General features: G+C 38.5%; 1 protein-coding gene across 4 annotated transcripts in view; it reads left to right on the top strand.

Annotated features, from left to right (window-relative positions):
* MARCHF1 (membrane associated ring-CH-type finger 1) overlaps window positions 1–20,140 on the top strand; it is a 257,958-nt gene that overhangs the window by 61,428 nt on the left and 176,390 nt on the right. For all 4 annotated transcript variants that reach the window (XM_055794490.1, XM_055794491.1, XM_055794492.1 and 1 more), the window contains exon 2: window positions 15,836–15,914. The gene's annotated coding sequence lies outside the window, so the exon portion shown is untranslated. The remainder of the gene's footprint in view (window positions 1–15,835; window positions 15,915–20,140) is intronic.

The following is a 20,140-nucleotide window of genomic DNA, read 5'->3' as shown; positions in this document are numbered from 1 at the left end:
TAGGGTGTTTCTCATAAGAACCAAACCTCAAGTCATTCCAGAATTGCACATCTGTAGAGATGGTACCTGCCTAATCACTGAAGGTAGTGTGATCCGCGTGTGATGGATGGCCTGTGCATTTTGTTTGCAGTTTATTACCTGCTCTGTGTCCCCTTCTGCTGAAAGGGGCATAGCCAGAGCAGCGTGGAAGAAGGCTGCCTTCCTCCAGACGCCAAAAAATGGATTGGTTAGAAATCTTGGGGAGGAACGGGGACTGCTCCTTCCCAGCAAGCAGCTTTCCAGGTTTGCCTGGGGAGAGGCTTTGATGGCCGTGGGTGGAGCAGGCAGGCAGACTGACTGAGCTGCTAGGAGGGCTTAAAACAGGCAGTAAGATGGGCTTCTGAGAAGCAGGCAGGTTGTATGTCTGTGGGCTCAGGTTTTAAAAGTGGTGAGAAGAGTCTTCTGGAAGACTGAAAAGGAACTGTCTTGAGTTTGTTACAAACCAGAGGGTTGCTGGAAGTTCAGGCTTGATCTGAGACCAGTAAAAAGGAACTTGCTGCACAGTGGTGGGGCTGGGGGAAGGCAGCTGTGTGCAAAACTTCCTGTTCTGCTTACCCTTTCGAGCCAAATTTCATTATTCCAAGATTTCAAGACACACACACACACCCCCACACCCCCATCAGTTTAGAAGCCCTGTTACTGGGCCTGCCTAATTCAGCTTAAAGCAGTAGTGCAGGTGAGTTCATTTATAGCTCTGGTAAATTCGATGGGCCCTTGCAGTGTGGGGTAGCATACTTAGCAAGAAGCAGAGAAACAAGTGCCAGGCTTTGTTTACATTACAGAGCTTACCTTTTATCTTTTTTTAGTTTTTAACACCCTTCTTCAGTTCTACTGAAGCCTCCTTGGTCTTCAGAAGTCAGCTACAGGAAGAGCTTTAAAGAGACAAACTGATGATTGTATTGTCATGTTTTCAGTGGCTGAGTGGCACCTTGAGTTTATGAAATGTAGAATATCCGCAATGTAGCAGTAGTTCAAAATGCTGGTTTTCTGAGAGTATTTACTAGGAAATAATTCTGAGAAGATGTACCTTACTTGTGCCTAAGTAAAATGGAGCCAGGCTTTGTTTTTTACTTTGTTTCTTTTCCTGAGAATGGGGAAAACAAAAGTTTAAGCTAAAAATGCTTTTGATCCTGTGGCAAATTGTTTATTACAATATTCCTTACACTAGCCATCCACTTTAGGAATTCAGAGCATACCTATTGTCTGACAAAGATGTTGCACAAATTTTCTAGGGGAATCATAGTTCTGGGGTTTAGATTGGTTGATATAAAGGCATAATAATGCATCCTCTTTAGTAGAGAAAATAGAGAGTTTATGCAATGGAAGTCTTGAGAATATAGTGTACTGAAATGTAGACTGCAAATGTTAAGTCAGAAAGGTTAGCACTGGTAAGACACTGCTTTGCATATTTACTCTGGTTTCAGAAACTGGATTACCTGAGGCACTAACTTAAAACTTTTTGCTCTAAATTTGAGGAAATATTTTCATTATGAGTGTTTCTTAAATGCGCAGGAAGGCCAGTTGTACTTTCCTTAGGTTGTTAAGACGTTACTGGTTTAGCAGCAAGGTACGCTCGGACAGCTAGTCACCTGCATGTGACAGGGCTATTCTGAGCAGCACCATCACTGGTAACAAAGCTTACTTCTCTGCAGGAATCCAGCACAGAGGCCAAAGACGATGTTATCATACCTCTCTCACTTACTTTTGAAATATCCCTAATGTATTTAGTCATGGTAAGTAAACAAGCAGGAGATCCTCTGTGACCTGGTGAAGTTTATGTGCCCTGTCACTGGTCATGTATCCGTCACCCCATCTTATACTTTGTTTTGGTTTCTGAGGATGTAGATTCATAAATACTTACAAGTCAGTAATACCCCGAGAACCCTTTTTTCTTTTTTTTTTTTTTTTTTTTTTTTCCTTTCTGCTGTTACTTTCTTCCTTGATCCTAGAAAAAGGATCGTTTGAGCAGCCGCCTGGTAACTCATAGCCTGGAAGAGACCTAGTTTCAAATGAATTCAGCATAAGAAGAAGAAACTAGTGATGATTTTAATTGAGAAAGAAATTCCGGCTGGATTCATAGGTGAGAGGAAATGTTTCAGCAAGAGGTAGAATGGCTCCCTGTTGGCTGTGTAAGGAATGAGGGTCTGTAACAGGAGACAATATTTGGGGGCAGGAAACTTTATGTAGTACTTCCATGTGACAGCTTGCTGGGTATCGCTTGGGAGCTAGGTACTATGAATTCTCAAATTCATGAGCTATGCAGAACTCAGTTTTCTTCAATTAAATATTAATTTAAATGCTAGATGAATATTCTATTCATAAAGCAGCACAACAGAACATAAAAAGAGGTTATGGATGAGTTAACATAACATTTAAATTGTAAAACAGTCTTCTCCTAAGTGGGAAATACGAAATGAGATGTACAGCTCACTTCATAGAGAATTACAAAGTCTGAGAAATTTTTTTCAGTTTTTGAGTGACATGCAGGGCCTATTTTGTATAGCAAATGAGGGTGCTTGGGATTGGGATTTATTAAAGGCAAAATTTACCAGGACTGGGAAGACAGCTGGTTTCTACACACAAAAAATCCAAGTGATTACATTAAGGAATTGTTTTATTGAGAGGCAATTGAAAAACAAATCACAGAATACTTATTCCTATAAAATTGTTTCCCTGGTTTGTTTATTTTAAGAATTTTTTTTTCATAATTAGTTGGGCACTAGTGGTGCTGATGAATATGAGAATAGTTACTTTCAAAGCAACGGACAATCAGACAATAATGAGAATGTAGTAGTTCAGTTACTCATAAAGTTGACACTGTGCAGCAACACAGTGGATCATAACAAAATAATGTGTAGGCATGTTAATTCTCAGTGTAGGAAAGGAACATCACACGGGTTCCCTAATTTAAAGCCAAAGATGTTAGTTCTTGACAGAATTGTAGAATAGTTGAGGTTGGAAGGGACCTCTGGAGACTGTCCAGCACAACCCCCCCTGCTTACAGCGGGGTCAGCTTGAGTAGCTTGCCCAGAGCTGTGTCAAGTTAGCTTTTGAGCATGAAGAGAGATGAAGACTCCAAAAGCAGCCTGGGTGACATTTTCCGATGTTTGACCAATCTGCCAGTCAGAAAAGTTTTTCTGATGCTTAACTGGAACATCTTGTATTTCAGTTTGTGCCTGTTTCCCTGTGTCCTGTGACTGGGGCCCCTGGCAAGAGCCTGGCCCTTTGTTTTATGCTTCCCATGAAGTATTTATAAATATGGCTAAGATCTCCATGCTGAACACCCTCTTCTCTCTCAGCTTCTCCTTATACAAAAGATGCTCCTGTCCCTTAATAATCTTTGTGTCCCTTCAAGTCCCTGCTGAACTTGCTTCACTATGCCCATGTCTCTGCTGCACTGAGGTGCTCAGGACTGGACCCAGCACTCTGGATGTTTCTCCCTAGAACTGAGCAGAGGGAAAGGAGCACCTCCTTTGACTTCCTGGTGACACTGCCAAGTTGCTGTGGGCCACCTTTGCTCTGTGGATGTATTGCTGGCTCATGGTCGGCTTGTCCACCAGGACCCTCAGGTCCATCTCTGCAAAGCTATTTCCTAGCTAGTCAGCCCCCAGACTGTACTGGTGCCTGGCATTATTCCTCCACAGAATAAGGAATTTGCACTTCCCCTTTGTTGAACTTCACAGGGTTGCTGTCTGCTCTTTTCTCTAGCCTGTCAAGGTTCCTCTGAATGGCAACGCAAACCTCTGGTATATCAACTATTTTCTTTAGGTTTGCATTATATATGGACTTGCTGAAGGTCCATCGTGTCTCACCTTGCAAGTTATTAATGAAGATGTTGAACTGTGTTGGGTCTCACACTGACACCTGGGGCATGCCTTTGATGACTGGTCTCCACCTGGACTTGGAGCTGCTGATCCACAGCCCTTCGAGCCCAACACTTCAGACAGTTTTCATTGTTGATCTTTGTTAACTTTAGGAGGACAAATTGATTGATAGTAGCTGTTACGTGTGAGCAAGGATTTCTAAGTACACGTGCAAATTTGGCAGACTATTCATAGACAGCAAAATATTTTGCAGAAGGCGATAGCACAGTGTTAGCATAATTCACCTAAAAAGCCAATCAAGAGATGCAGAAACCTGCCTTCCTGAGTTCTGAGGCTCATGGGAAGTACTTGAATCTGCTTCATCTCACTCTAGACCATCCACTGACCTTCCAGTGTGCTCTTGTTTTCATGCCAGTCCAGGGTGGGAAATGTTGGAAAGAGAAGAACCCTTCTAGTTGCTCTGTCTATGTTGAAAAACCCTGAGATCAGCAGGATTAGTGTCATCAGAAGAGCACCTTAAAACTTGGCCATATGTAGGTGAGAAAAATGCCAAACATTCAAAGTGGGGAAATAAATGTGTCTATTGCAAAGTGCTGTGCTGTCACAGATGGCTTTTTGTCATTATTATTATTCTAAGGTTAAAACCAACATGGAATCTTCAAGTATGCTCATGTAAGAGTACAGTTTTAAGGGATGAGGGACAGAGTGATGTTGCTGTGCATATGAAAGATCACAGGATTTCACAAGATGAATATGAAAATAACCTTCTTGCACACTGTGTTCCTGAGTGCTAACTGTTCAGCTAGTGATACTCTGTGACTAAAATTCTGATTTACAAGTTATATATATGCTAATAAGCGGACAGACATGATGTTTTCATAACTTCGTTAGGTCTTTTTGCCTGCTAGCATTATATCAGTATAATCCAGATGGACTCTTGTCATCTTATGTTCTCTTTTGATTTGGGGAGTAGGAAAGACAAAATAAAAACTGAGTGGCATGTAAGGCATCTGATCTAACTGAATAGAACAAACTGGATGAGATGTAGTTTATTCTAATTTGTTAAAAGATATACTTGAAATTATTAAATCTTTACCTCTGTTTTTTTTGTATGACCATCACATATTTGCAAGTGAGGGCAGTTTCCATAATCATGTGTGTACTTTCATCTAGGTGGAAAGTCAGGAGGGGAGTTTTCCTTTGTATATTCATAAACTTACAGCAGGGGCCCAAGGATCCAACACTTCATTAAGTAAACACAGATTAATTTCTGCTTTTTGCAAGTTCTGCTCCTTGGGTAGATGCAATATGTACCTTTATTTTATATGTCAGTCAATAGACTTTAATCTGTGTTACATACAAGATTTCAGAGACAACTCAGGATTACTCCAAGCAGGGTTCTTTATATTCCATATTCCATAAGAGCTGTGGCACCTTATGCAGAAATCCAGTATATCTACCTTTGTTCATTATGGGACAGTAGTTAAGCATTCAGTGACTTAGCTATTATGGGCATGACACCTGTCTTTAAGGTTCTCATCACTGTGATTTGTTTTCGTCATCCTTCAGATTTAGGAGAATGATTGCTGTTTGTGTATTTTGTGTTCTTGAAAGCTGTGTTGAAACCGTGTGGGGAACATTAATCTGTAAATGCTCTAGGAAGGCTCAGGTTCTGTTTATTATGTTGTGGTTTAGGAGTATTCTAGGATTTTTTCTTCACATGATTCTACTGGAACTTGGAAAGAGGAAACCTGCTTACAGTTGGATCACCTTCCTTATCTATAAACCATTTGAATTATAATTAAAGCTACATGTGTAAATTGTCAGAATGTAGTTACTGAGTCATGCCATGGTTTCACATCCTACACCTTCATTCAGTTCCTATACTTTCATTGTGGTTGCAAGTTCACCCTTCAGAAAATAAAATATCCAGTCTTCAAAAAGAGCCATTTGTTTGAATGTGCTTGACACCTGCCAGTCTTCTAGGGAAATTTTGTGACAAAACTTCTGCACAAATCTTGAGATATTTTTCAAACTTGAAGCCTTTGGGGATTTATTGAAGGTGAGGTCACTGCTTACAGTGTGGTCATGTAAAATAGTAGCCATGGCAACCACAGAGTATTGGAATGGAGGCTGAGGAGAGGTTTATATGAAAGAAGTAATATCCTTGGGCACAGAAAGCATCCTTGCTGCGCCGCCGCAGCTGAAGATAGATGGATGTTTCATTTGTGTGAGAGCCTTTTGTTCACTAATGTCAAGGAAAATTGAATTTCCCATTACTAGTCTTCTTCCAAATGTATTTGAGTTGGTACCACAGGTTTTAAAGACAGGTTTATCTTGTGTTACCTCATAAATAGAAGCTTGTGGAATGTTCTTAGGGCTTTGAAGGCATGAACCCCCTAGAATTTAATGCAGTGAAAACTGAAGCTATGAAAATAATATGGCTTGAAGTTGTGGTGTCTCTTCTAGTTTTGTTATATAAACCAGAAAATATTAAAAGATCAATGAGAAAAGGAAAGAATAATAGCTTTTGAATTTTGAAAGAAACTTTACGGAATAAATGTAGGTAAATGGTAGTTAGTTAAGCAGCCACATGCTGAGACAATGCTGTGCAGTATTTTGATGCGAAGCCTGTGCAAACAGAAAATTACTGGTGTTTTTTAAGGCAATTCAAAGTTGTGTTTGCAAAGGGTTTCACTGGATGTTGCAGTACTTGCAAGTCTTGAGAGCACCTACATCTAGTTATACTGTATCACATCTCCAGCTGTTCTCTCTCTTTTTTTTTTTTTTTTTTTTGTTTTGTTTGTTTACCTCCCAACTTTAGGTAATACCTATTCACAGAGCTGGACTAAATTTCTTGTGATTTGTCCCATCACTGGTGCTTCCCATTATGAGCCTTTTGCAGCAGTCAGACTGGGTGGGAGCAGGAAAGTACCTCTATGTCCCGCTTTCCTCCCCTAAGATTAGAGTTCACAGATTTACTGTCAATATGGATAGACTTTGTTCTATAGCTTGAGTGGATGAAGTAGCACAGTCATTGCTAGTGATAGAGGTTTGTGTGTGTGTGTGGTTTTTTTTTTTTAAGTAGTAGGGTTTGTGTCTTTGAGTATGTTAATGCTTAGGACAAAATGGAATCTGGATCTCTAGTGTCTTGTCAAAATGTTCTAAGAACATCCCAAATTTTCTCAATATACTTACTGTGTTTTAATGTAAAGGTGGGCCGCCCTTGTCTTTTGTTGGAAAGACAGCACCAAGAATAGACAGAAAGAAACATTTTGTGCATCTCTTCTTGATTGTTGAACTCCCAGAAGGGTTTGGGGCTATTATTGAGCTTTACACTATGACTTATAAAATGTGCTGCCATTCTGGTTTGGATCAGGGCCAAGTTGATGATCACCGAATCATGGGCCAAGTCAGGTGTAGACACTGTGATGGTATGAGTTTGTCCTCTACTGTAGTAACAGGAAGCATGACCTTTAATTCCCTCTTATGTCATCCTTGTCACAAATGTACATAGAGTGAAAACTTTCCCTGCTGAAGTTTATGGGAGTTTTGTAGTTAACATCAGTGAAGTCAGAACTTCACAGGTTGTGTATGATAGGGAAAAAGTAGAAGGTTTAGATTCAGATAACTCATGTGATTTTTTTTTTTTTTTTAATTTTTTTTATTGAATGCAAGTGTGATTTTATTTTGCAATTTTTGTGGCCTCTTAAATAATCATGTGATCTTTTGTTATCCTAGATGAACATGGCCTTCCCATTCAGTCTTCGTGCTTGTTATAAGAAGGGCAATAGCAAAATAAGGAGATAGAAAGCAGAAATAAAATACCAGCATTTATTAATTTTCTCTTATTAGTGGGAATCCTTCTTTCCTGCAGCGCAAATATGTACACTTCTTAGCATGGCAGATATTGCATCTTTCAGTCATGTTTAATTCTAACATAATGCAGAAGTGAATGGAAGTATAAAATCAGATCAGAAGAAGTTGAACAGTTAAACAGCTGAGGAAGCAGTGAAAATTTTTAGTTAAGGAATGTGGTATCCAGTACAAATACTTAAGGAATTATTTTTTTTTAAATCAGTGGATTTTAGAATATATTCCCACGCCTTGCAGATTCAACTAGGGAATACATTCCAACTACTACTTGCAGAAATACGTAGCTCCTCCTAGTTGCCAAGTGTAACTCATGGTGTTAGGATTGTCATGGTGTTAGGTGTCATGATTAGGATTCAACCAAGCAGTGACAACAACATTAGTTTAGTTTACGTGTAACCAGTGTCAGGACTGAGCTGGCATTCAAGTTGCTCACCAGTCGTGACAAAACCCAATATATCCAAATAGGGCACAAGATACAGCTTATCTTAGTCTTCTAAAACACCTGCCCTCTTTCAAAGTTGTCTACATGGAGTAAGGGTCCAAGATTTTTACATTTCCTATTGATAGAATTCCTCTACAATAGGGATTCAACACATTATTTATAGTCTGTCTGTGTTGTCACACAGAAGATCCTGCAGGAACAAGGATGGCTATCTTTCGAGTGGATTTATCCAAATTGCAGTGCAAATCCTGATCTCCCTTCCTTTCTAATGCTTCCACATTATTTTGCTGTCAGGGAGTGGGATAGTGAGGTTGAAAGCTCATCAATTGTGCTGTTTTGTTGATGGCTGGCCAGCCAGCGGCACAGACTTAATGCAAATGAGAACTGGTTTTGCTCTGAGATCTAGTTTGAGGTGGCATTGTGTCATTCCTGATGGTAACAAAGTTTTAAAATTCATTTTGAATTTATCTCTTCAAGTCCTGTCGACCTTTTGGTTTATTTTGCTGTTATGTGTAAACCTTAAATATGCAGAAATTACGTTTAAAATAAATGCTTGTCACCAATAATCTTTCTTAATCATATTTTTTTTTTATAATCTTTGGCTTTGATTTTATGGTAGTATTGAAACTCAGATTGAAACCAGCTAATGGATTTCACAGAGGAAAGGCATAGTTACTATGGCTACACAGCACCCTGAAAGCTTAAAAGGACAAAGGATAAATGAATACGGTACTGGCTGCTTAGCCTTTTCTAGAATAGATTCTAATAATTTAAAGGCTTTATAGTCCTGCAGACACTGTTAGAAAAAGCAAGTTGTTAGTCCTTTAAAAATTTGTGGTTTATTTTTTAGTTTGGATCATTACTTTTGAAGTAGTATGTTTGAAAAATACTTTTTAAAATGTCCTCTGCATTTACTAGTTTATTTCACATATATCTACTGCATGTAATGAAATTGACTATTACTGGTCATTTCATCACTGATATTTTTACTATGGTATTTTAAAAGGAGTAGAAAGCTAATCCTCCTACGGACAAACAAACACAGAGTAATTGTGGTTTGATGAAAACTTGCAGTAATGTACTTTTTATAGCTTTCACTGTAGTTTTGGCTGAAACATTTTACCTTTGGTTTTCTTATAAACCAATCTACACATTTAAGACAAACATCTTGTATATAGTAAAGAAAAATAAAACACATGCATGGTTAGGTCCATGCAATTAAGGAGGAAATTACCAGGTTTTAGCATTACCTTAGTGACTGATAGCAGAAGGGCTATTACCTGCCTTTGCTTGAGAAATAAAATGTGTTGAAATCATAAACATGTCGCTCACCAGCTCAAGGGTAGATTTTAATGACCTGTTGAAGATAATACAGAATAAAATTTTATAGAGTATAATGATAAAATGCATCTACTGTTCACCACAAATAGTTCTGTCTACTGCGAGTTGTAGGCAGCATACTTTGGCCGACGGGTTGCAGAAAATCATTGGGAAAGTAGCAGGTGAGCTTACAGGTGGCTTTATAAAGAGAGATTTCCTGTGCTCTTATTTGCAGGCAGATGGCTCTTGTATTTGTAATTTGGATTTATCTGTCCAACAAAATTTGCATATATTTGTAAAGCGAACTGGACTTGCTGTATATACAACAGACCACTGAGCCATCCTCCTATTGTAGATCTGTCCTGTGCTCCATAGAAATGCCACATTTGCTACATCAGCCCGTAAGTGTCATTTATGTCTAAGTCATGCAAAGAGGCCTTTCTACCTAAAAATATCAGAATTGTTGTACAGAACTTCACCATACAGACCAGCAATCTACGCCAATCTGTAAAGCCTAGTTGGGCCAAATTCCAAGATGAGCAGAAGAGGATGCCTGGGAAAACCCAAGAATAACCCAAGTGAATGTATAGGTGGAAGCAGGTGATGCTGTTAGAAAAATATTGGGGGAATTTCATCCTGCTGTTTATTGTGGATCCGAGATTGGATAATTATGTAGTAAATCTTAAAGTAGCTCTAGGTTATAAACTACTATAAACTAAATTATGGTGGTGGAGAAGTGATCCAGAACATCTGTTTGTTCTAAATCTCCATAGGGCCTGTTCCTAGCTGCTTCTTGTGGCTTTGTACAGACAGATCTAAAATACAGATGTCAGGCTTCGAAATTCAGTAGGGCAGTTTTCCTAACTTAAGACTATTCTTCTTTAATTTACAGCTTAAATAACACTTCTGTTACAAGTTCAGACAGAACCAGTGTGCTCAAGACTAACACAATATTTATGGAGGGTTGGTTGGTTTGGGTTTTTTGTGTTTGTTTTGGGGTTTTTTGGCTTTTGTTGTGTTGTTGGGTGTTTTTCTCAAGGTTTTTTTTTTTTAGTGTTTAAGAGTTTTTCAGAGGATTTTCACTTAAAAATGAGTTTTGTATATTTCTACTGCTTCTTAAAATAGGGAGAAGGGGTTATTCAGGTAGATTCTCAGGTAAAATATGTTCCTTTCGGGAAATCACTGTTGCTAGTTTTTTATCTTGCATGAAAATGTATTGAGGAATTTTCCTCTTCTTTTTGATCATTGTAAACATAAGGATGAAAAAATTAGATGGGCTATTAATGATTTGTTAGTGATGATATCTAGCTGAAGTCGCTCCATAGTAAGCAGTCATTGTGGGCTTTTCATTCCAAACTTGATTTCCAGCACAGTGTAACTTTATTCTTTAAAACTTGTATTATGCACAATTTGTTTTGCTACATGAAATGGAATTTGGAACTTTCATCAAGTAAAAACTGCCAATGGATTGACAGTTTATTTAGTAACAGATCTCCAACCCCTACCTTAGATGATTTAAATGTAATTCTTTCAAAAATGAAATTATGAAACCAATAAAATAAAAAATCATTTCCTAATTAGGGATTTTTATTTGTAGTTATGTGTTTCATTCGTGGGTTTTTTGGTTTGATGAAATACTCCATTTATTTATTATTTACCTAAGTACTGCAGAAAAAGATGCTGCTTGAAATTCAGAAGTGGATCAGTTAAAGTGCTTCAACAGAAGACTGGGACTATGTGATATTTGATGTTGCCATGGGAAACTGCTTTGCAAGAGCGTTTGCAGAGCAGATGGACCAAGACAAATAAACCAGATACAGGTATTGAACGGAGATTGTGTAATGTTCTGTGCAACAACAGGAAAACATGAACTCAAACCTACAGAACAGTTCTTTCATTCATCCTTTTTGTATGGATACACTGATAGCTTAATTTTCAGAACAGAATTCTTTATAGCAAACTTTGGTTTGTTTTCCTTTAAATGGAATAGTGTATTTCTATAGTATTTCATCTTGTGTCATTGATAAACAACTCTGATATGAATAGTTCAATAGTGAAGGCTTCCTATAGTGTTTGAGTTTTCAATGAATCAAAGAAAATTTCAGGTTTACCTTCTGTGTTATGCAAAACCAGTAATGTCCTCATGTTATGCTGTAATCTACTACCTTTCTGTCTAGCCTCTAAAGTTATACCTAAGTACACAAACATAAAGGAATGAAGTCTTTGCTTTCCAGATGTTACAGTTTTGTTAGCTTCACAGGCTCTTGGCTCTTGAGAGCTCTTCTGTACCTTTATACGCTAGCTTTTTTTTCCTTGATTTTAAAAAAATAATAAAAAGACACATACTCACCCTAAGAACCGGAATGTCTTTCTAATCATATGTTTGGCACAGAAGTCTGTTTCCTTAGCAACGTGAACACAAAAGATATCCATGTGACTATATACATGCAACATGCCTTTGTAAGAGTACGTATGTACAGAAATGCAGTGTGTTTGTTTAATATTTATTCTTTGTTCTCCCTGGCAAGGAATAAAATAGACATGTGCTGTTTAATTTTTTTCTAAGGAAATAGAGAATTTGAAATACAATTTGTAATCATATATTTTCAACTACACAAATTGGAACTCAAATTCAAACTTGAAAAAAGAAGAAGCTTCTGGAAAAATAAAAGCTTAATCTGCTCTCTTGAAGATGTATGATTTCAACTGCTAAGGGATATTTTTTTTTTCCTTAAGTAATACCCTGACTGTAAAAAAATTACTTTGGACTTTCAATCTATAATCTAACTGTGCTTCTGTTCTTCATGAATTATAAAACTTACTCCATGGGTTGATTTCTCCACATGCAGTAGAACAGTTATTTGGGTCATGCTGTCATAAACTGATGAATGCCCATGTAACTGTCAAAATTTTTCGTTTAGTATGAAATGCCATGGAATGCCATACCACTGAATACCATGCGTTGATTTGCATTTTTAGAGTGCATGTTAACAATTTTTTTTGAGTGGTCTGAGTACAGTTTGTTTGTTTATAAGTATGTATTTTCAATACAAACCAAAATACTTTTAATGTATTTGTTCTTAATCCATCTTAAATATCATGTGAAAATCTGCCTGAATTACATATTTATGTATACTATGCTTTTTCAGGGAAAACTAGGAGAGTTAGAAGCAGGAATTATGGGGGCAGACTTCATGGCTTCTGCAGTGAACTGGATCAGAGTATCTGAATTTCTTCCACTGCTTTTAATCTGTGATTGTAAAATCTTGCCATTAATATCAGAGAGGCCAAAAGACATGTTGGCAGTCATTAAGGTCAGGGTTACTATATGTTGCTAGCTTTCAGCTATAAACTTTTTATGCCTTTTGGAGTAGCTAAAGCACAATGAGGTTGATTGTATTATTTTTATTTTTCTATGCATGGTGGAGAAGAGATTTCATGGGTGATTAATTTAAGCTCTTTTCAATTTCTTTTAAGCAGAGATTGGTTAAATAAAACACTTTACAGAGAATTGTTGAGGTTGGAAGGGACCTCTGGAGATTGGCCAACTCACTGGTCAAAGCAGGGTTACCTACAGCGTATTGTCCAGGACTATGTCCAGTTGGGTTTTGAGTATCTGCAAGGATGGAGATGATGCAACCCTCTTGGGCACCCTGTGCCATTGATTGACCACTCTCACAGGAAAAAAAAACCCTACCATTATATTTAAATGGAATATCTTGTGATTAACTTATGCCTGTTGCCTATTGTCCTTTCACTGGATATCACTGAAAAGGCTCTGGTTCTGCCTTTGTTACTGCGGCTCTTCCTAATGCAGCCCAGCGCAAGGGCACGTGGCTGGCTCACAGCCACCTTGTCCTGCAGGTCCTTTTCTGCTCATGTGCACAGGATTGTTCCTGTCAGGCGCAGGACTTCATGTTTCCCTTTGTGGAACTTCAGGAGGTTACCGTCGGCCCATTTCTAGGCTCTCAGGGTCACTGTGAATGGGAGCACAGCCCTCTGGTTTATCAGCTACTCCTAGTTCGGTATGGTCTGTGAACTTGCTGAAAGTGCACTCTGTCCCACCTTGCAAGTTATTGATGAGTTGTTGAACAGTATTGGCTCTTGTAAAGACACCTGGGACTTGCCTTTGGTGACTGGCCTCCACCTGGATTTGTTGCTGCTGATCCACAACCCTTTGAGCCCAGCAGTTCAGTCAGTTTTCTATTCACTCACTCTCCATTTTTTCATGTTTCACCAGTCTGTCAGGAAGGAGACAATGGGAGATGGTGATGGAAGCATTATTAAAGTCAGGATAAGCAATGCTCAGCGTTCTCTCCTTGTCCGTTGGGTCAGCCTTCTCGTCGTGAAAGGCTATCAGATTGGTCAGGCACAATTTCCCCTTCACATATCCATGCTTACTACTCCTAAACACCTTCCTGTCCTTGTGTCTGGTGATGTTTTTCAGGATTTTCTGCATTCCCTTCCCAGGGATTGAGGTAAGGCTGTGACTGGCCTGCAGTTTCTTGGGACCCTCCCTCTTGTCCTTTTTGGAAGTAGAGGCAATGTTTACTTTCTTCCTGTCCTCAGAATTTCATCCCCAGCCACCCTCCCACCCCAGACCCCCATCACTGTGATCTTTCATGATTTTTCAACGACAGAGTGGTCTCACAGCCAGTGTCCTCAGTACGTGCGGGGGCATCTTGTTAGGGCCCATGGATCTGTGTCCAGTTTGTTTAAATGCTTCCTAACCTGATCCTCTTCCTCTGATGGGAAATCTGCCTTGCTCCAGGCTTTCCCACTGGTGTCAGCGACCTGGGATAGCTGATGGATGGTTTTATCAGTAAAGAGTGAGGCAAAGAAGGCATTTGGTGTATTTGCCTTCCTCACATCCTTTTTGACAGGTCTCCATCGGAGATAAAACCAGCAGGAACATTTCCTGTTCCCCTTCATGTTTCCTTGAGCTATCCTGCCTGTGTCTCTGTGATCCCAGTGAAGTTGTAATTCGCCAGCTGCACACAGACTTCTCGGTTCCTCCTGTTCCCTGTGCTGTGTGCATTAGTGTGCAGGCTCTTTGGAGAGATACAAAAGCGTGCTGATTTCCCAGAATATGTAGGATAGCTTTCCCCATAATTCTGCCTGGTAGACATTTTCTTATGTATGTGGACACAGTTGGTGTGGGACCCCTACAGCCCTGTTTTTTTGCTTACAAATTTGCTCCTGTTCACATTGCCCCATACTCTTTGCTTGCCAACCTGGTCCTTCGCTTCCTCGCTTAACTGCTGGTCATCCTCTCCTGCCCCATCATTCCTAGTTTGAAATCTCATTACTGGATTGGCTAGCCTGTTGGCAACAATTTTTTCCTCTTTTAACTGATACCATTTCTGTTAAACAATCCTCTGTCCTGTTCACATAAAAACTAAAACGCTGTTGCCCCTACGAGCTGCACAACCAGCTATTGACTTGGGATCTGTCTGCTTCTCCTCATGCCCTTCTGCCTTTGCAGAAGGATTCGGGAGAAAACTTCCTGAGCTCCCCATGCTCTCGACACCCTCCCCACAGCCCCATCATACCCCACAGCGATGTAGTCAACGCTTGGTGATTTCCTGATCGCCCTGGCATCGTCACTGGTGCCCATATGGAAGAACGACGGAGGGTAACGGTCTGCAGCAGCCTGTCCACGATGTCGTGCTCCGAGCTGCTGGCGGGCAGCGAGCCTTCCAGGGCAGCAGGGCCGGGAGCAGCTGCGGGCTGCTGTCCCCCCAGCAGGGAGCTGCAGGCACCCGCCGCGTGCTCCTGCGCACCCCAGCTTTAGCTGCTTTGGGTCCTTTGCTGGACAGAACTTGCATTTGTTGCTCTCATAAGACAACTGTTTGAATGTTTTATGTGTTTTGGTGTTTGCTTTGCAAGCAAATGTGTGTAAAAATACTTCTAGTGAACAAATTATGTGGTTTGGCTTTTTTGTTTCATTAAGCTTTGTTTATTCTTGACTAGTATTCTGCCAATGCCATATGGGTTAGCTGGCTACAAAAAAGCTTATTTAGTGTGGCTGATAGAGGTAAAGTCATGTATGGTTTTCCTGTGCTCAGGAAGATAAAGGTTTTATCTTCAATTAATCTCAAATCAATCTGAGAGTCTACAGAAAGATTAATGGGAAACAATATCTAGTATAGAATTTGATAAAGGTTATTTAAGACTACCTTTCAAGTCCAGAATTGGTGTTTTAGGTTGTACCATCTGGAAGACACCAGCATAAATTCCAAAGCTCGCTTCATAACACGATTTCAGTGTAGGTATACAATATTTCAATGTGATATAACTGGTTTCACATGTGTCCTGTTTCTGTTTATTCTAGGAAATGAACCCAGGAAGTAATGTGAAGGGCCATGTGAAGCTCTGTCATAGCAGAAATTTTCTAAAAGATTGCTTTACCTGTAAGTTGTTCTTTTCTGTTGTTAAATGTTAAATTGTATTCATATGGCTGGAAAAAAGGGTTTATTTTGGCATTTTAAGTGGCAGCTTGATTGTGAAGAAAACCCTTCCAAGTGCCTTATGGTTAATGCCTGCTGTTATTAGCTTGCTGTATCTTAGTGAAGAGCAAACGAATAATTTTCCTTACCTATTAAGATTTTGAATCTAATGAGCAAGATTTTTATGCTGTGTCATTATACGTTATATATCTACTGTGGTGCATGTTAAACTGCATTAGCTAATTTTTCAGAAATTATTTTAAAAGTAAATGAAAAGTAGAAAACATCCAAAGCTGTATGAATGTATGAAGCTTCTCCACTAAAAATCCTGTAGCAAAGATTGCCTGTGCAGGTGCCTGCTGTGACTCAGACCTCTTCTGGATTGTTCATCTTTTCCCAGTTATTAAATTATATGATAGTGCCCTTTACAGTTGTGCCACTTGTGGCAAAGAATTTTCTTTGAGCTATAGTCTAATCATTTAATTTTGCATGCATCGTATAACAAACTCCACTTAGGAATTTAAACTATTGTTTTCATCTAGAGTCTAATTATCTGCATCAAAATACTCAAGCAAGTGAAGGAGATTAACTTGTCTTCCTAGCAATACTGCAAGAAAAATATTACAAGATCCATTTTACACAAAGAACCAAAAGCATTAGACTGTTGATTTTGGCAGATTCATGTAGGTGGTGGCAGAGCTGAAAACTGAATTCAGAAGTTCTGAGTCCCAATCAAGAGTTATAATTTGAACATATAGAAATATGCCTAAAAAGACTATCTTGAAGGAGACTTGGAGTTTACAAGCTGGTTATGTTAATCAGTATGTTAATTTTCTCCCTTGAGTATGTAATTATCATAGTTTAACTAAACATTATATAGTTAGCAAGTTCCTGAAAACTGTGAGGGGGAAGGTATTAATAAAGAGTGTTTCAAAACTGGTAGTAGCTGTTTAAAAAGAACTGTTTCAGATTTTTTTTCCTTATCTAGAACTCTGTTTTAAAGTAGCAGCAACTTCTATGCCTGGGCAGTGTAGGTAATTTAGTTTGACATAACCTGTAACCCAATAAAAACTTGAAAACACTAGTCTTCCACAATTCAAACTCTTAATGAAATGTGAGAAAATGTCCTGATACTTATTTCTGATTTTCTTCCAAAAGTACTTTGTCTTAGTACTTCTTTACTACTCTAATATAACTTGAAACAACCACAAATCAAGTGCAAATACAAGAAAATCCATTAGAAATTAGAATCTTAGTTCTGCACTACATGTTGTAAAGTAGAAACTAAACATCACTGTCTTCATTCTATTAATATTCACACGGTATGGGTGAAACTTCAGCAATTGCCCTGTGTTATGCTAAGTGTATTAAAATGACTCAGATGACGAAGCATTTCCTTTCGTTTTATCAAAGAATCTGGATGGGATGTTCCAGGATATTTCAAGGAGGCTTTTATAAGCAGTCAAGGAAGAGAGAAGGGAAAGTGCTATTCTGATAATGCTGCCTTAATAACTGAATTTGTCAGATTTTCAGTACTATTTGGTAGGCTTAATTATTTAGCACTAAGTCACGCAAGTGGATTTCCAGTATCATAACAGTGGCCTTTAAAAATTCAGACTGTAAAGAGGTAAGGTTGAGTTAGAGTTGGCTTATTTATTTCGACTTTGTTGTCCCTTTAAATTGCTCTGTTCGTCTCTTCATGCCTCTCTGAGTGTGTGTGTGTGTGTTAGAGGTATTTATAGTCAATGAAGATAAGAGAAGATTTGGGACAGAAGTACAGAAGCAACTTGGAAAAATCTTAGGTGAGAACATGGATGAAAGTCATTGACAGGATGCAAAAGCTGAGTGTCGTATTGCATGCTGAGCAGTAAAATACATTTGTAGCCTCCCAGACAACAAATGCGTTATTAGAGTCCTGCAAATATGGCAATTTCCATTTGATTTTACTAACATGACTGCATTTGAGGATAAACTAGCAGAAAGATGTAGGTGGGTGTTCAGTGTTTTTCTGGTTTTGTTTTTGGTTGGTTTTTTTTTTTTTAAATATAAAATGTTTGCAACATTGTCTATTACGATATTGTTCTAGACAGTTCTGAAGTATGGTTAAAGAGCTCCCAATATGCAAGCATGGAGGCATATTTTCTTCCCTTGGTGTGAAAACTGACCTCATATTTACTCCTCTCAAGTGTCAATGAAACTCTTTCTGGTATGTGTGTTGAGCAAATATTCACATACATCAAAGGTACCATAGGCCTAAAGTTCCTTGCCATCATTCTTCCTGTTATGCAAAGTGTACTTCTCTAGGTATAACTTCCATTCTGCAGAAGCATTGGAGATGGTTATGCACTTGATGTAAAAATTTTGCATGTGGTACCCCTCTTACATGGAGTACTAGGTTGCTTTGAAGCCCAGGAATTTGAGAATTTTGGTGAGCTACAGAAAAAAACCTGCCTGTGCTCCTTCAAAGAAGTTCACATGGGCTAAAAACTGTTGTTTTGTAGGAAGTGCTGCTACAGCCTGTTTTTCCTTAGCCTGTTGCTCCAGGAGGATAATAGTCTGTCACTGGTTCTTACCGCTAGTGGATATTTATGCATCTTTAATCTGCACTTGTGGTGCTTGTGCCATCTGATGCCCTGGCAAGGTTGAGCAAAGCTCCACTGTCCCCTTGCCAATGCACTGACATCGTGTGTGCTCTGTTCTGCATCAGGACCATACGCAGTGGCATTATAGAGAAAGGTGATGTCCTTCTGCCACTGGTCTATCTGCATTGAAATGCTGTCAGGACCTTAGTTTCTTTATAAATTGTTCATTTGTGCAGTTTTGACCATAAGCTTTTGTGAATGCTAAGGATATTGTTGAAAATTTCTGCAGACAATTCTTATAGGATAATCTGAACAGGAAGAAGCTTGTAAGCACTGATTAGATAAACTTAATAGCAGTTCTAGAAGATTGACATCAGTCAATACACATTAATTTAAGCATTGGACATACTGTTTTTCATTACATCTGCTTCCTTTAGCAGTGTGCTTCAGAGAGCGGTACTGAGGAGGAGAAAAGGTTCTAGAGATTGATCGTTGATTTAATAAAGGCCTACTAAAAGAAGTAATAAGGTAATTTTTGTTTGGAATAACTTCTGACTGCTACTATGTACAGGCCAGAAGGAATAATACGCCTTATTTAACCAATTAAATATTGCTTGGAGAACTGCAGACAAGCAATTCTGGTTCTGTTTCATTTCAATTCTCTTTTTAATTGGTTGTCAATAAGTTAATGAAGCTATGGCAGCACTCTGTATTTTCACCATGGCTAGACCTGCTTATTTCAAGTCCTCCTCTACACCTCTATAGTCAGTGCTTAGTCTATTCACTCCTTGTTCAAGAAGTGGGGGACAGTATCACAGAGGCATGTCTCAAAGCAGCATATATGCAGCCTCCTACTGAAGGCTACAATTGATTTTATAATTTGGGTATTCAACCATCATATTGGTACAAACAGAAAAGGCAACATGGGGAGGAAAAAAATATTATTATTATATATTCTGAGCTACGAGAGAGAAATACAACATTTTTGTAACCATGAGATAGTTACAAATTATTTGTCTCAAGTCTTTTTGACAGAAATAACTCCATGCTGTTAATTGTGACATTGATTAAAGTATTCATGTTACACATTTAATGTGTCTGGTAGTATTACAAAGCCATCAGTATTGTAAAACTGGCTGTCATGATACACAGCCAAGTAACTATATAATTTATTGAGATTTGTAGATCATAGTGGCAATTAATTCATTATGATCAGTTTTTTAATTATTGTACTTTTCTTCCAAAGGGAGCTTGTGTATATTGTTTCTGTTAATGTTAGCTGCTGAACAAATAGGCAAACAGAAATCTTTTGTACCTCTTTTTCCCCAGAGCAGGACTGTTCTGTGTTCAGCTAATCCCCATCAAGATAATGTTTCTGTCCTGTGCTTATCAAAGATTAAAACTTTTAGGTATCTTAATATGTTCTGTGTAAAATATAGAAGTAAACTTTGTTTTATATATATATATATATATATATAAAAAAACATATTACTTATGTTTATAGAAGCACAACAATTTCTATATAGGAAAGCCATTCATTTTGACAGAAATTTAAGAGCACAAATGTTCTGTTTGTACAGACAAAATGGTAAATTAGTCCTCTTTATG

The sequence above is a fragment of the Falco peregrinus genome, chromosome 2 (assembly GCF_023634155.1).
Source record: "Falco peregrinus isolate bFalPer1 chromosome 2, bFalPer1.pri, whole genome shotgun sequence".
Lineage (NCBI taxonomy): Eukaryota > Metazoa > Chordata > Aves > Falconiformes > Falconidae > Falco > Falco peregrinus.
The sequence above is the reverse complement of the archived record's forward strand: the minus strand, read 5'-3'. Positions and strand labels throughout refer to the sequence as shown.